The 14,305-nt window shown below is 44.3% G+C and overlaps 1 protein-coding gene across 3 annotated transcripts in view; it reads left to right on the top strand.

Annotated features, from left to right (window-relative positions):
• Positions 1 to 2: 2 nt before the first annotated feature.
• Positions 3 to 14,305, top strand: part of LOC116955663 (uncharacterized) — a 36,461-nt gene continuing 22,158 nt past the window's right edge. Inside the window, exon 1 of one of the 3 annotated variants that reach the window (XM_076053433.1) lies at positions 3 to 108. The gene's annotated coding sequence lies outside the window, so the exon portion shown is untranslated. The other 2 variants (XM_076053435.1, XM_076053436.1) reach the window with 2 other exon arrangements.

Raw genomic sequence — 14,305 nt, 5'->3', positions numbered from 1 at the left:
TGATGTCATCGTGACGTGGTGTTTGTGACGACATGATGATGGTGCCGTTGCTTCGACGGTAATCACGAATGTCATCGCTCAGCCCGCATGCACCACCCAACTCACCTGGTGAGTACCTGGCAAGCCCGGGGGGGGGGGGGAGGGGGGGGGGTTGCCCATCCAAGTACTAACCGGGCTCAGGCCTGCTTAGCTTCTGAGATGCAGGCAGATGGCGCGGATTGTGGCTGATTCGGTGGCAGGCGCCGCGAGTGTGGGGTGGGTGCGAGTCTGTGGCGAGGGGTCTCCGTCTCTCCCCCTCGTCTCGCCCTCCGTCGTCGATCTCGACATTCGCTGGCTGAATGTCACAATGTGCGACGGGTCTCAGGCACGTGTGCTGAACTTCTTTCGCGCCGGACGTAGCCAGCCGTGTTATATCGGACGTTGCAGGGTAAGCCTTGCGTCAGTGTCTGTCTATGGGTTTCCGTGCGAGGCTATGGGTCTGTGTGAGTATGTAGGTCTCTGTGTGAATTTCTGGGTCTCTGATTCTCTGAACGTCTGTAAATGTGTGGGTCACTTTGGGAGTGTGGGTTTATGCGAGTCTATCGGTCTCGTGAAGCTATGGGTCACCGTGGGACGAAGTGTATGCCTTGCTGTATGGAGCTCTGTGAGTATGGGCCTCTGTGAGTCTTTGAGTCTCTGTGAGTCTATGGGTCTCTGTGAGTCTATGAGCCTCTGTGTGCTGAATCTGTGGGTCTCTGAGTCTATGGGTCTCTGTGAGTCTATGGGTCTCTGTGAGTATGGGTCTCTATGGGTCTCTATAGGTCTCTGTGAGTCTATGGGTCTCTATGGGTCTCTGTGAGTATGGGTCTCTATGGGTCTCTATAGGTCTCTGTGAGTCTATGGGTCTCTGTGAGACCGAACGATGTTCGCAGTGGTCGATGTTGAAGACGACGTGACTGGTGACAATGCCGTGGTTGTGGTGGTGCCGCTGACGATGGTGATGATGATGACGACGGTGATGAGGACAGTGTTCATTGCCCAACGTCAGCCGGCGTGTTCCGCTGACGGGTGACGTCAGAGCGCCTGCTCCCTGTCGCAACGCCCCGGGGCTTGGGCCGGGGCCAGGTGAGAGCCCCCCCCCCATCTCGCCCCCTCCCCACGAGATGCAGCGCTGGACGAGTCTCTAGTCTTGAATGTAACACGGGACCCCTGTTTTTTTGCTAGTGTCAAAGTATGAAGAAAAAATAAGAATAGGGGCGCTTTAGCCTTTTTCCGGCAATAAAACGTCGGTTGTGCGAAGACGTTTAAACACCAAAACTAGAAACATTTCGCAAGGAATCGAGTTACTGCATGATCCACACAACGCTACTTGTGCTGAACATGCAAACACACATGTCATGATAATCATACATGATGCGTGGTCTTTGAGACCTATTGGCCTACAGAAGAGATGGCAGCCTTCGTCTCAACAGTGTCAGATCAGAGAACGCCCAAAGGCGAACAGGGCAAGGACAATGCCATTATCAGGGCATTGAGGGCTCGGGGTGAGCAGCTACAAGACTGAAAAATTAGGAATAGATTCAACCCCGTTCTAGCAATAAAACAGTTGTTTTAAGATGTTCAAACACCAAATATCAAGATATAGGAATAGGTTTTACCCTTTTAACTGGCACAAAAAACTGACACCTTTATTCAAGGCATCATGTTTGCAATTACCAGTAGTATTTTGTGGTGGCAATGCAAAGAAACATGGCTCTGATGATAATGATAATGTGGGCGTTACTCTGGTTCTTTCACTAGGTGGAACAGAGACAACAGGATAACTGCTGTCAGCATTCCTCGCTAAATGTGCCATCTGCTGTCAGCAGTTCTCATGCTGTCACTGTTCCACCTGATGACGGACGCTTGAGTTGAGATCGAAACGTCGTGATTTAATTTTATTTTCTACCCACTGCGTCATGACTTTACCAACCCAAAGAGAATTGATTCCTGCAGTCACGAATGCTCCAAATCAATGTAAACATTGTCCTGGAGACTGATTGGCCTACACCAAGGCAGTAATTATCATAAATATGCTCAAAATGTCCCCCCCCCCCCCAATATATTTCTATAAAAAAAAGATTTCTGTTTAGATGATTGTGGTTATGGTTGTACTTCATAAATCCCTAATCTCTGCCTTTAAATACGATGAAACAAGAAAAGGTGAAAAAGTAAAAACAGAGCAATGTAAAACAATACACTATTAGACATTATTGTTAAAATAAATAAAAGTCATTCACACGTGTTAGTGAATTTTTTTTATTTTAGGCAGGAAATTCGTTTTCAAATTTACATCTATTTTTTTTATTCTGGCCTACACTATCGAAGGCCTTCTTCAGGGCCTTGGTCTCACTAGTGTCGGGGCAGAGAGACGAGGCCAATCGGTTTCGAGGACATTGGCCCATTGTATGATCAGAGTCATGTTCACCGCAAAGCACCGTGTGGTGATTCATTGCAGTCAATTTGATCCCTCGCAAAATGTCTCATCCATTTGGCGTTTGAGCATCTTAACACAACTCCCGTTTCATTCGCAGGAAAAAGGCTGCAACAACTAGTCTTAGCTTTAACACTTTTATGGTAGCAGCTCCCCCCGCCCCCCAAGCTATAAATGTCCTGATAGTGGCATCGTCCTGGTGCTCGTCGCTTTTCGATGCTCTCTGATCTGACACCGGTGAGAGACTCGGCCCGAAAGAAGGCTGTTGTGTCTTGAATGTAACACGGGACAAAGAGACCCATAGACTCACACAGAGCCCCATAGCCTCAGACCCATAGACTCGCGAAGACCCATAGACTCACAAACTAAGCACACAGAGGCCCATCGACTCACAGTGACCCATAGACTCACAGAGACCCATAGACTCATAGAGACCCACAGATTCAGCACACAGAGGCTCATAGACTCACAGAGACCCATAGACTCACAGTGGCCAGTGTCTTTCAAGGAGAATGCGTCATATATGGTCAGGGCCACGTGTGTGTGGGCATGTTCACCACAAGAGCCGTGTGTGGGTGGTGACACGCAGAAACGCGATTCCTCGCAAAATGTTTACATTTGGTGTTTGAACATCTTAGGGGCCATCCATAAATGACGTCACGCACCTAGAGGGGGGGGGGGAGTGGGGGGTCAGACATTTGTGACGAGGGGGGGGGGTTGAGAAATGTGACGTCACGTAAAAATGCGCAACTTTAAATAAATATAGAATTGTTCTAACAACACTAATTGTTCTAACAACACTAATTGTTCTAACAACACTAATTGTTACAACAGCACTAATTGTTATAACAACACTAATTGTTATAACAACACTAATTGTTACAACAACACTAATTGTTACAACAACACTAATTGTTCTAACAGCACTAATTGCTACAACAACACTAATTGTTATAACAACACTAATTGTTCTAACAACACTAATTGTTCTAACAACACTAATTGTTATAACAACACTAATTGTTCTAACAACACTAATTGTTACAACAACACTAATTGTTATAACAACACTAATTGTTACAACAACACTAATTGTTATAACAACACTAATTGTTACAACAACACTAATTGTTCTAACAACACTAATTGTTATAACAACACTAATTGTTACAACAACACTAATTGTTATAACAACACTAATTGTTATAACAACACTAATTGTTACAACAACACTAATTGTTATAACAACACTAATTGTTCCAACAACACTAATTGTTCTAACAACACTAATTGTTCCAACAACACTAATTGTTATAACAACACTAATTGTTATAACAACACTAATTGTTCTAACAACACTAATTGTTACAACAACACTAATTGTTACAACAACACTAATTGTTACAACAACACTAATTGTTCTAACAGCACTAATTGTTCTAACAACACTAATTGTTATAACAACACTAATTGTTATAACAACACTAATTGTTATAACAACACTAATTGTTATAACAACACTAATTGTTCCAACAACACTAATTGTTATAACAACACTAATTGTTATAACAACACTAATTGTTATAACAACACTAATTGTTATAACAACACTAATTGTTATAACAACGCTCCTACAACATCAGAGTGCAGCGCCACATTAAATACGCACTACTACAATGACAATAGTTTACAGCGACTTGAAGCATGTTTTATTTTTTAAATGGAAATATGGTTTTGGGGGGGGGGGGGCAGAGCTTTGTGACGTCATATTTGAGGGGGGGCTCTGACTTTTTGTGACGCCGTGTGACGCGGGTGGGGGGTCAAAAATCGTCCAAAATCGCGTGACGTCATTTATGGACGGCCCCTTAACACAACTTCATTGCCAGAAAGGGTAAAACACCCCTATTATTATTATTATTTTTTCACACTTTTTAAAAAAGTTAAATTCTCAAAAGTCACCAACTCGTATTATTCCTATCGGGGGCACGCTGTTATGCATGGGGCTCTAAAGGAGGGCCATTGCCCGAAACGTCACCCATTGTGTGTGTGTGTTTTGTGTGTGTGTGTGTAATTAATTGTAAGGCCCCGCGCACAGTGGGACGGTTTTGATGAACACGCAAACCTCACGAGGGCTTTTTTAATAACCGGTAACCGCTCGGGAAAACCGGTTAATGCTCAGACTTGATTTGAAGCTTCCGTGACTGCAGGAATAACTCTTTGGTTCTTTCGGTAAAGTCACGGAGAAAGAAAATAAATTAAATAATAGAGTACGACGTTTCGATTGCAACACAAGCAACCGTCATCAGGTAGAACTACATTTGACTCGCGATCCGCAGCTCACCGGTTCGATTCCAGCTCCCGGCGCGGTAGTTGAGACAATGGGGGGGGGAGGGGGGAGGGAGGTTTCAATCGGTGCAACCATTGCCAAAATTGCAATGAAATCGGTTACCGGTTCGTGAATGCTCCGAACCGGTAACCGGTATCAAACAACCACGCCCCTCCCCCCAACTCACAAACTCCCCCCCTCTCACCGCCATTCCTCCCCCGCCCCGCGATCCCCGCTCCACATCCCAGACTCCGACCCTGCTCCCATCCCGCGGGGAGCAGTACCAGCAGCAGTAGTAGCAGCAGTAGCAGCAGTAGTAGCAGCAGCAGCAGTAGTAGCAGCAGCAGTAGCACCAGCAGCAGCACCAACAGCAGCAGTAGTAGTAGCAGTAGTAGCAGCAGTAGCAGTAGCACCAGCAGCAGCAGCAGTAGTAGCAGTAGTAGCAGTAGTTGTACCAGTAGTAGCAGCAGTAGCAGCAGCACCAGCAACAGCAGCAGTAGTAGTACCAGTAGTAGCAGCAGTAGCAGCAGTAGTAGTACCAGTAGTAGCAGCAGTAGCAGCAGTAGTAGTACCAGTAGTAGCAGCAGTAGCAGCAGTAGTAGTACCAGTAGTAGCAGCAGTAGCAGCAACAGTATCAGCAGCAGCAGTAGCAGTACCAGTAGTAGCAGCAGTAGTAGCAGTATCAGCAGCAGCAGCAGTAGCAGCAGCAGTAGCAGCAGCACCAGCAGTAGCAGCAGTACCAGTAGTAGCAGTATCAGCAGTAGCAGCAGCAGTAGCAGCAGCACCAGCAGTAGCAGCAGTACCAGTACCAGTAGTAGCAGCAGTAGCAGCAGTAGCAGCACCATCAGTAGCAGCACCATCAGTAGCAGCAGCACCACCAGCAGTAGCAGCAGTAGCAACAGTATCAGCAGTATCAGCAGAAGCAGCAGCAGCAGTACCAGTAGCAGCACCAGCAGTAGCAGCAGTATCAGCAGCAGTATCAGTATCAGCAGCAGTATCAGTATCAGCAGCAGTAGCAGTACCAGTAGCAGCACCAGCATCAGCAGCACCAGCAGTAGCAGCAGCAGCATCAGCAGTAGCAGCAGTAGCAGCAGCAGTATCAGCAGCAGTATCAGTATCAGCACCAGCAGCAGTATCAATATCAGCAACAGTAGCAGCACCAACAGCATCAGCAGTAGCATCAGCAGTATCAGTATCAGCAGCAGTGGCAGCCATCATCCTGCCCCCACACGTGGAGCGGGCTCGGCACGTGACGGAGGGGGGGAGCTTTGTACAGGTGAGTGGGAGACATGGGTGGGAGACACGGGTGAGTGGGAGACACGGGTGAGTGGGAGGCACGGGTGGGTGGGAGGCACGGGTGGGTGGGAGACACGGGTGGGTGGGAGACATGGGTGGGAGACACGGGTGGGTGGGAGACACGGGTGGGTGGGAGACACGGGTGAGTGGGAGACACGGGTGGGTGGGAGACACGGGTGGGTGGGAGACACGGGTGAGTGGGAGACACGGGTGAGTGGGAGACACGGGTGGGTGGGAGACACGGGTGGGTGGGAGACACGGGTGAGTGGGAGACACGGGTGGGTGGGAGACACGGGTGAGTGGGAGACACGGGTGGATGGGAGACACGGGTGAGTGGGAGACACGGGTGAGTGGGAGGCACGGGTGGGAGACACGGGTGAGTGGGAGGCACGGGTGAGTGGGAGGCACGGGTGAGTGGGAGGCACGGGTGAGTGGGAGGCACGGGTGAGTGGGAGGCACGGGTGAGTGGGAGGCACGGGTGAGTGGCACGGGTGAGTGGGAGACACGGGTGAGTGGGAGGCACGGGTGAGTGGGAGGCACGGGTGAGTGGCACGGGTGAGTGGGAGACACGGGTGGGTGGGAGACACGGGTGAGTGGGAGGCACGGGTGGGTGGGAGGCACGGGTGGGTGGGAGGCACGGGTGGGTGGGAGACACGGGTGAGTGGGAGGCACGGGTGAGTGGGAGGCACGGGTGAGTGAGTGGCACGGGTGAGTGGGAGGCACGGGTGAGTGGGAGGCACGGGTGAGTGGGAGGCACGGGTGGTAGAGACAGGTGAGTGGGAGACACGGGTGGGAGACACGGGTGGGATAGAGTCCGATCTGAGCCCTAAACGACAACGTTAATGGGACGGTTCCAACGTTTTTTGTTTACTGCACGACCGACACAGACAACAACAACAGCCGTACAGAGAGATCTGTGTCACGTTATTATCGTGACATTCAAGAAGAAAAAAGCACAACAGACTGTCGGAGCAAGTGCTGTTAGCGAGTAGCAGCACCTGTGAAGGCCGGCACGGCACACGATGGCGTGGGTGGCCAGCACCACGCCCGGCCGCCTTTGTCTCCCCTAGTGACGATGTTTACATACGGAACCAGGCACGTACGTATTTGAGGCCGAGTCGAACTAGGGGAGGTACCGGAACTGTTTCAGATAAACGTCACCAGTGTTTGGCCGCGAGTTTCAGGGGTGACCCTCAACTTTCCGGACGCTTCGCATCACCCCCGGAGAAGAGGGGGTGCGAGACACACACACACAGAATCATAGACACACACACAGAATCATAGACACACACACACAGAATCATAGACACACACACAGAATCATAGACATACACACACAGAATCATAGACACACACACACAGAATCATAGACACACACACAGAATCATAGACACACACACATAATCATAGACACACACATAATCATAGAAACATACACACGGAATCATAGATACACACACACAGAATCATAGACACACACACACAGAATCATAGACACACACACACAGAATCATAGACACACACAGAATCATAGACACACACACAGAATCATAGACACACACACAGAATCATAGACACACACACAGAATCAAAGACACACACAGAATCATAGACACACACACAAAATCATAGACACACACAGAATTATAGACACACACACAGAATCATAGACACACACACAGAATCATAGACACACACACAGAATCATAGACACACACACAGGATCATAGACACACACAGAATCATAGACACACACAGGATCATAGAAACACACTCAGAATCATAGACACACACAGGATCATAGACGCAAACACAGAATCATAGACACAAATACAGGATCATAGACACAAACACAGAATCATAGACACACACAGAATCATAGGCACACACACTGAATCATAGACACACACACAGAATCATAGACACACACACAGGATCATAGACACACACACAGAATCATAGACATACACACAGAATCATAGACACACACAGAATCATAGACACACAGGATCGTAGACACACACAGAATCATAGCCACACACACTGAATCATAGACACACACACAGAATCATAGACACACACACAGAATCATAGACACACACAGAATCATAGACACACACACAGAATTATAGACACACACACAGGATCATAGACACACACACACAGAATCATAGACACACACACAGAATCATAGACACACACACAGGATCATAGACACACACACAGAATCATAGACACACACACAGAATCATTGACACACACACATAATCATAGACACACACACAGAATCATAGACACAAACACAGAATCATAGACACAAATACAGGATCATAGACACAAACACAGAATCATAGACACACACAGAATCATAGGCACACACACTGAATCATAGACACACACACAGAATCATAGACACACACACAGGATCATAGACACACACACAGAATCATAGACATACACACAGAATCATAGACACACACAGAATCATAGACACACACAGGATCGTAGACACACACACAGAATCATAGCCACACACACTGAATCATAGACACACATACAGAATCATAGACACACATAGAATCATAGACACACACACAGAATCATAGACACACACACAGGATCATAGACACACACACAGAATCATAGACACACACAGAATCATAGACACACACTAAGAATCATAGACACACACAGGATCATAGACACACACACAGAATCATAGACACACACTGAATCAAAGACACACATGTAAATATAGACACACACACAGAATCATAGACACACACACAGGATCATAGACACACACAGAGAATCATAGACACACACACAGGATCATAGACACACACACATAATCATAGACACACATAATCAAAGAAACATACATACAGAATCATAGACACACACACAGAATCATAGACACACACACAGAATCATAGACAAAAACACAGAATCATAGACACAAACACAGGATCATAGACACACACACAGAATCATAGACACACAGGATCACAGATACACATATAATCATAGACACACACATAATCATAGAAACATACACACAGGATCATACACACACACACAGGATCATAGACACAAACACAGAATCATAGACACAAACACAGGATCATAGACACAAACACAGAATCAAAGACACACACACAATCATAGATACACACACGTAAATATAGACACACACACAGAATCATAGACACACACAGGATCATAGACACACACACAGAATCATAGACACACACACAGAATCATAGACACACACACGTAAATATAGACACACACACAGAATCATAGACACACACAGGATCATAGACACACACACAGAATCATAGAAACACACACAGGATCATAGACACACACATAATCATAGACACACATAATCATAGAAACATACATACAGAATCATAGACACACACAGAATCATAGACACACACAGACTCATAGACACACACAGAATCATAGACACACACACAGAATCATAGACATACACACAGAATCAAAGACACACACACACACAGAATCATAGACTCACACACAGAATCATAGACACACACAGTATCATAGACACACACACAGAATCATAGACATACACACATAAACATAGACACACACACAGAATCATAGACACACACAGGATCATAGAAACACACACAGAATCATAGACACACACACAGGATCATAGACACACACACACAGAATCATAGACACACACAGGATCATAGAGACACACACAGAATCATAGACACACACACAGGATCATAGACACACACACAGAATCATAGACACACACACAGAATCATAGACACACACACAGAATCATAGACACACACACTGAATCATAGACACACACACAGGATCATAGACACACACAGACAAAAACATAAACACACACACACACAGAATCATAGACACACACACAGGATCATAGACACACACAGAATCATAGACACACACACAGGATCATAGACACACACACATAATCATAGACACACACATAATCATAGAAACATACACACAGAATCATAGACACACACACACAAAATCATAGACACAAACACAGAATCATAGACACAAACACAGGATCATAGACACAAACAAAGAATCATAGACACACACACACAGGATCATAGACACACACACAGAATCATAGACACAAACACAGAATCATAGACACACGCACAGAATCATAGACACACACACAAAATCATAGACACACACACAGAATCATAGACACACACAGAATCATAGACATACACACAGAATCATAGACACACACAGAATCATAGACACACACACAGGATCATAGACACACACACAGAATCATAGACACACACAGGATCATAGAAACACACACAGAATCATAGACACACACAGGATCATAGACACACACAGAATCATAGACACACACACAGGATCATAGACACACACAGAATCATAGACACACACAGGATCATAGAGACACACACAGAATCATAGACACACACAGGATCATAGACACACATACAGAATCATAGACACACACACAGAATCATAGACACACACAGAGAATCATAGACACACACACAGAATCATAGACACACACACTGAATCATAGACACACACACAGGATCATAGACACACAAAAACATAAACACACACACACAGAATCATAGACACACACACAGGATCATAGACACACACAGAATCATAGACACAAACACAGGATCATAGACACACACACATAATCATAGACACACACATAATCATAGAAACATACACACAGAATCATAGACACACACACACAAAATCATAGACACAAACACAGAATCATAGACACAAACACAGGATCATAGACACAAACACAGAATCATAGACACACACACACAGGATCATAGACACACACACAGAATCATAGACACACACACAGAATCATAGACACACACACAGAATCATAGACACACACACAAAATCATACACACACACAGAATCATAGACACACACAGAATCATAGACATACACACAGAATCATAGACACACACACAGAATCATAGACACACACACAGAATCATAGACACACACACAGAATTATAGACAAACACACAGAATTATAGACACACACTAAGAATCATAGACACACACAGGATCATAGACACACACACAGAATCATAGACACACACAGAATCATAGACACACACAGAATCATAGACACACACACAGAATCATAGACATACACACGTAAACATAGACACACACACAGAATCATAGACACACACAGGATCATAGAAACACACACAGAATCATAGACACAAACACATGATCATAGACACACACAGAATCATAGACACACACACAGGATCATAGACACACACACAGAATCATAGACACACACACAGGATCATAGACACACACAGAATCATAGACACACACACAGGATCATAGACACACACATAATCATAGACACACACATAATCATATAAACATACACACAGAATCATAGACACACACACTGAATCATAGACACACACACAGGATCATAGACACACACAGGATCATAGACACAAACACAGAATCATAGACACACACAGAATCATAGACACACACACTGAATCATAGACACACACACAGGATCATAGACACACACACACAGAATCATAGACACACACACAAAATCAGAAACACACACAGAATCATAGACACACGCACAGAATCATAAACACACACAGAATCATAGACACACACACAGAATCATAGACACACACAGGATCATAGACACACACACAGAATCATAGACACACACAGAATCATAGACACACACTAAGAATCATAGACACACAGGATCATAGACACACACACAGAATCATAGACACACACACTGAATCATAGACACACACATGTAAATATAGACACACACACAGAATCATAGACACACACACAGGATCATAGACACACACAGAGAATCATAGACACACACACAGGATCATAGACACACACACATAATCATAGACACACATAATCATAGAAACATACATACAGAATCATAGACACACACAGAATCATAGACGCACACAGACTCATAGACACACACAGAATCATAGACACACACACAGAATCATAGACACACAGGATCACAGATACACACATAATCATAGACACACACACAGAATCATAGACACACACACAAAATCATACACACACACAGAATCATAGACACACACAGAATCATAGACATACACACAGAATCATAGACACACACACAGAATCATAGACACACACACAGAATCATAGACACACACACAGAATTATAGACAAACACACAGAATTATAGACACACACTAAGAATCATAGACACACACAGGATCATAGACACACACACAGAATCATAGACACACACAGAATCATAGACACACACAGAATCATAGACACACACACAGAATCATAGACATACACACGTAAACATAGACACACACACAGAATCATAGACACACACAGGATCATAGAAACACACACAGAATCATAGACACAAACACATGATCATAGACACACACAGAATCATAGACACACACACAGGATCATAGACACACACACAGAATCATAGACACACACACAGGATCATAGACACACACAGAATCATAGACACACACACAGGATCATAGACACACACATAATCATAGACACACACATAATCATATAAACATACACACAGAATCATAGACACACACACTGAATCATAGACACACACACAGGATCATAGACACACACAGGATCATAGACACAAACACAGAATCATAGACACACACAGAATCATAGACACACACACTGAATCATAGACACACACACAGGATCATAGACACACACACACAGAATCATAGACACACACACAAAATCAGAAACACACACAGAATCATAGACACACGCACAGAATCATAAACACACACAGAATCATAGACACACACACAGAATCATAGACACACACAGGATCATAGACACACACACAGAATCATAGACACACACAGAATCATAGACACACACTAAGAATCATAGACACACAGGATCATAGACACACACACAGAATCATAGACACACACACTGAATCATAGACACACACATGTAAATATAGACACACACACAGAATCATAGACACACACACAGGATCATAGACACACACAGAGAATCATAGACACACACACAGGATCATAGACACACACACATAATCATAGACACACATAATCATAGAAACATACATACAGAATCATAGACACACACAGAATCATAGACGCACACAGACTCATAGACACACACAGAATCATAGACACACACACAGAATCATAGACACACAGGATCACAGATACACACATAATCATAGACACACACATAATCATAGAAACATACACACAGGATCATACACACACACACAGGATCATAGACACAAACACAGAATCATAGACACAAACACAGGATCATAGACACAAACACAGAATCAAAGACACACACACAAAATCATAGACACACACACAGAATCATAGACACACACACAGGATCATAGACACACACACACACAGAATCATAGACACACACAGAATCATAGACACACACACAGAATCATAGATACACACACAGAATCATAGACACACACTAAGAATCATAGACACACACAGGATCATAGACACACACACACAGAATCATAGACACACACACAGAATCATAGACACACACACGTAAATATAGACACACACACAGGATCATAGACACACACACAGAATCATAGACACACACACTGGATCATAGACACACACACATAATCATAGACACACATAATCATAGAAACATACATACAGAATCATAGACAGACACAGAATCATAGACACACACAGACTCATAGACACACACAGAATCATAGACACACACACAGAATCATAGACACACAGGATCACAGATACACACATAATCATAGACACACACATAATCATAGAAACATACACACAGGATCATACACACACACACAGGATCATAGACACACACAGGATCATAGACACACACACAGAATCATAGACACACACACAGAATCATAGACATACACACAGGATCAAAGACACACACACACGGAATCATAGACACACACACAGAATCATAGACACACACACAGTATCATAGACACACACACAGAATCATAGACATACACACATAAACATAGACACACACACAGAATCATAGACACACACAGGATCATAGAAACACACACA

The sequence above is a fragment of the Petromyzon marinus genome, chromosome 61 (assembly GCF_048934315.1).
Source record: "Petromyzon marinus isolate PM22_M1 ecotype Great Lakes invasive population chromosome 61, UKy_Petmar_22M1.pri1.0, whole genome shotgun sequence".
In the NCBI taxonomy this organism is placed as follows: Eukaryota; Metazoa; Chordata; class Hyperoartia; order Petromyzontiformes; family Petromyzontidae; genus Petromyzon; species Petromyzon marinus.
Note: the sequence above shows the minus strand (reverse complement) of the source record. Positions and strands in the feature narration are given on the sequence as shown.